This window comes from Erythrolamprus reginae, chromosome 1 (genome assembly GCF_031021105.1).
Source record: "Erythrolamprus reginae isolate rEryReg1 chromosome 1, rEryReg1.hap1, whole genome shotgun sequence".
NCBI classification, from domain to species: Eukaryota; Metazoa; Chordata; class Lepidosauria; order Squamata; family Dipsadidae; genus Erythrolamprus; species Erythrolamprus reginae.
The window spans coordinates 134,458,841-134,463,711 of NC_091950.1; the positions used below are offsets into that span (position 1 = coordinate 134,458,841).

The 4,871-nt window shown below is 41.3% G+C and overlaps 1 long non-coding RNA gene across 1 annotated transcript; it reads left to right on the plus strand.

Moving 5' to 3' along the window:
* Positions 1–327: 327 nt before the first annotated feature.
* LOC139174887 (uncharacterized) lies at positions 328–4,498 on the plus strand. Its single transcript, XR_011560444.1, has 2 exons — positions 328–540; positions 1,073–4,498. It is a non-coding gene; the product is annotated as an uncharacterized lncRNA (long non-coding RNA).
* The last annotated feature ends 373 nt before the right edge of the window (positions 4,499–4,871 follow it).

Consider the following 4,871-nt stretch of genomic DNA (forward strand, 5'->3'; position numbering starts at 1 on the left):
CGGGCAACCGAAAGCTCGGGCGAGTACAGTTGGTTCCTCCCTAAAGTAAGGACGTGCAGAAACGAACGCGCCGCACCCCGCGCTGTAACTCACAGTGAAAAGAGGAAGGAGGGAGTTGCCCGGCCCTCGGGCCCGGAAAGGGCGCTTCGGATTGGCCCGACCGACGGAGGGCGCGACTGCCGGCTAGCCGGACGCAGCTTCCATTGGTCAATCGCGGCGTCACGTCACGGCCTCGATTTGCATGAAGTTAGGGCGGGGCGGAGGGGGGAGCAAAAGGGAAAGCAGGTTGCACGGCTGCAGTGGTCGGCATGGGGCTGGTGTGTGTGTGTGAGAGAGGGAGCTGGGCTGGCTGGCTGAAGGGAGCGCGGAGAGAAGCAGAGAGGGGATTTTTTTTTCTTTTTGCCACCGCCCTCTTCCTCTCCGCCTGCAAAAAGGGAAAACGGTCCCCGAAGGCTTCAAATCCCGGAAGCTGGAGCTGGTGGAAGGAGAGCGCCGAAGCTGTACCAGGCAGCGCCTGCCCGAGCGCTTCTCCAAGTTCAGGTACTTCGGGAGCAACTCCGCGGAGATGAAAAGTGAGGCGTGGGGGACTTCCGACCGCGGTCTCCCGTTTGGGCGACCGGCTGCAAAGGAGAGGCAAGTTATTCCCTGCTTTTCCGAAACCGGAGAGCGTCGGGCAAAAAGGAATCGCGTGCAGGCAACTATAATAATAATAATAATAATAATAATAATAATAATAATAATAATAATAATAATAATAATAATAATAATAATAACCAGTGGCAGGATCTGCTTTTTGGTTTGCCAGTTTAGAGCCAAATCCTTGTTTAATCCTTCAATTGTGGTTGCACACAACTGCCAGTACCTTTGCTTTGACAAAGGATGGGAATAAAAGTTCTGCTTCAAAATAATAATGATAATGATGCTAGATGATGATCCGCCGAGGAAGGATCCCCGGAGTCGGTGAGGATCGAGTGAGGTTCTGGACAGACCTGACTTGGCCCGGCAGGTACTAAAAAATATAAAATATATAAAATGAGCGCTTCGACTTTCGGTGTTTCGATTTCCTTTTTAGTGCGCTTGCCCCAGCGGGGTATTTTAAATTGCAAATTGTGAGGGATGCTTTGGACGAGGAACTAGACCTTCTTCTTGCCTGATCGCTGGAAAAGTTTACTTTGTCGCCCTCTGAACTTAAAGATCGCACACACAGAGAGAGAGAGAGAGAAAGAGGATCTCTGTTTGCTTCTCCTGGAGGATGTTGGAGAACTGCTTGTTTGGAACTGCGGGCTCGAAAGTGATGAAACACCCAAGTTGGCTTATGATGTAGTAGGACGAAGACCCTGGAGTATGCACTGTGTCTCCCCGAAGGAAATCTCTGCCAGGACCAAAGATCCGATTCATTCCGCTTTAAAAAATCAATGGGAATTTTGTTACTACTCTGACAAGTGAGTGAATTGTTCTCCGGAGGGAGACGGGACTTATAGCAACAGTTCCTCCCTCTCCCTCCCCAGTAGCATCTCTTGCCTTTCTGAAACACTTGGGGTAATGTAGATATGGTATTTTCCTAAGTATCCCCCCCTCCAATTTTTTCCCTTGGGTATGAGTAGGGATGGAGAGGAAGGTCCCCTAAGTGTATTGAAAGTACGGCGTTGCATTTTACAGAGCTGAGGATGAATGTAAAACAGCCCTCTGCTCTTGTGTTGCGTTAGACTACAATTCCATGCTCCTCGACTTAAATCCAATGGTTATAATTTCCCAAGGAATGTTCTGTGAACAGTCCCGAGTCTTTGGAGAAGGGCGGCATGCAAATCTAATAAATAAATAAATAATGTTGGGGGGAATTGCAGCTCTGGAGGGGGCAGGAGAAAGGGAGGTTGTGGTTGCGATTTGTGCTACACAGGTTGAAAAGGAAAAGGGGACGGAAAAGAAAGCCTGCTTTGAAATCACCGGGTCCAACATTTCTGAAATAATGCAGAGAAAACAGTTTTAAAAGGACAGTGATTCTGCTGGTGCATGTTTTTATTTCAGGTGCTCAGTTAGAGGGTGAGGTGGGGTGAGACGGGGTCATTGCCTGTCATTGGTACCCTAGAAGCGGATGCCTGTTTGGTTAATTCTCCAGAAGGAGGTGAGCCACTGACTAACGCACATTGTGCTGCTATTTCCCCACTGTGCGTGTGACAGCGGCTAACCTGCTTCTCGGACATCACTGTATCGTCTTCTCTAACTCACCTGCCCTCTAGAAGCGGCTACATCTTGGAGCCTGAGGACTGCCCTTCCAACTGAAGGCCATAAGGAGAAAGGTTTCTCTTAAAAAGAGTTGAATGTCCAACCTTGTAACAGCTTGCACAACCACAGCTACTGTAAGAAAGCAGACTTGGTGCCTAGGATGGTTCTTCCCATTGAGTGAATTGGAAAGACTCAGAATAAAATGCTTATCATTTTAAGCAGTCTGGCTTTTTTCCCCCCCCCCAAGGAACTTTAGATTAGAAAAGGTCTGGATTTAGTTGGAATGACTCAGATTCTTCTAGTGGGATGGTTACGTGATGAGCTCTAAATCTGCCTAGAAAGATTATAAAATAACTAAGGAATTGGACATCTCCTCTCTTAAACATGCACGTACATCTTACCCAATCAGACATTATTTTCTTGAAAACTTCCATATTTTACTGAGTTTAAGATCTGTCATGGCACACAGTAAGGAAGAAATGCATACTCCAAACAGATAAGGAGACTACTAATCTTTGGAGCATTAATTTCCATTACCTTTTTTTTATTTGCAATATATCTCTGGAGTCCTCCTTCTTCCTAAATTTATCTTCCTCCCAGAATGAATGCTTGTTCCTTCATTTGAGGCAGATTTTGGATGGTGCTGTTGTAGGCACTGTGGAATCTATTCTCAAATTTTGATAAAAACAACAATGCAGTTTTGAATCATTTATTAGACACTTCTCAGATGCTTCAAAATTATGCAAAAAAACCCTAGCTTTACGTTTGCTGTTTAATTTTTCTTCCTTTCAACGTCATCTGTCAAAAATGTGTCAGCTCAGACATGCAATTTTTAGTCATCGTTCCTTTTTTTCTACACTTTTTGCACACTGTAAAATGGCTTGTTTTCACACATTTTCTATTTCATACCAGAATGCAAAGAGGAATGGTTTATGGTCTGTTTCATCCAACACTGGGAAAAATCCACCTTTCTCTGGGCCTCATTTTGCAGCTGCTCTTCAAACAAGGGAAAAAAGCCTTTATTTTGAACTGGTTAGCTTTGCTGGAAATGAATAAATGAATCATAACAGAAAAGGATGACATCCGGAAAAGCTATAGACTGATTGGCATCTGAGATAGGCCAGCTGAGGATAGGCCAATTTGCCTCACATAGATTTAGTGGAATTTAAGTGGAAATGGCATAATTTAGAAAGCCAGTTGGTATAGTGGTTAAGGCACCAGGGTAGAAATGCAGGCTGAGTTTTACTCTTGCATTGGGTATAAAGCCAGCTTGGTAAACTCGGGCCAGTCATTTCTCTTAGCCCTTGGAAAGAAGCAATGGGAAACCATTTCTAAAAACTTGCCAAAAGACTTCAGGGAATTTGTCTGGACAGCCTCTGAGAATTTGGCACAGTTGATTAGGAGCAAAAAAAAAGGATAACTTACTAATATGCAACATATATTAGAGAGAAGATTCATAAGTTATAATTGGTATTTTTAATGTTAATTATACCAAATTTTGGGCTTAAGTTTGAGAATGGATTTACATTAAATACGTGAATGGATTTATTTAGTCCATTGGAAATAATATGGTGGGATGAAAATATTTCTTTCTTATATAAGAGTTTTCTTTTGGGTTATAGAAGCCTTTTATTCCAATTCACTGTATGCCTCAACCAAAAACTATCAAATTCCCGTGAATTTTACCCCTTTAATTTCTTCTGTTAAGCTGTTTTGTGTATTTTATAATTTAATAATTTCTTGTAACAGTCTCAATAAATAAATAATGGAACTTCCACATTATTGAGAGGAACTAAGTTTGAGAGAGAGAGACAGAGAGATCACCTAAGCATCCATTAACAACATGGCTAAGCAGGAATACTCATGCTAAATTCCCAATATAATTGTCTTCCAAAGTTCCCAATACAGTACAGCAAACTGTAGTGGTTTGTTATTAAAAAAATAATCATTTTACTTTCTCACAGTTTATTTATTTACAATCCCGGGTCATTCAGGAAGACAATGTGGAAAATGTTAAGAAAGGAGTGTGAGATGGAAACACAGATTACTCTAAGCAAGTAATATTTTTCTGGTATTCCTTGGTTAAATAAGAATCCTGTTAAAAGCTGTGCTGGTTTGTTTCTGGACATTCTCATATGTATCTAAAGAGCTTGAAAAACAATTGTCCTACAGAAAATCTGATTGTAGAAAGCAGATGCATAAAAACATACCTTACACTAATTCAAATACTTTGCAACCTATTTATGTATATTTTAATAAAAAGTGTTTCGTGAGTTATAGTTGATCATACTCAATTTATTGGGGCCTGTATAGTTTTATATTTGCCACCTAGAACACTAAGCAAAGTCAGTTCTTGATATATTTATTATATTGATTTGTATAGCTAATAATTTCATAATTGCAGGTCTGGGTGTTGAACATTGAATTCAGAATAAACTGAATTAACCAGAACACCCAAAACCAACAGAATAAAAATAACAATAGACAACATTGACACAATACTTTAAGGTCAAATACCTTTTAATATTCAGTGCTGTTCATTGCTATCCTGAATCTCACATGCTTATGCTCAAAAAAGGTTAAATAACTTTCTATATATATTTTTTAAATCATAATTTTAAGAGAGGGTGTTTCGAAACCTCTTGTTT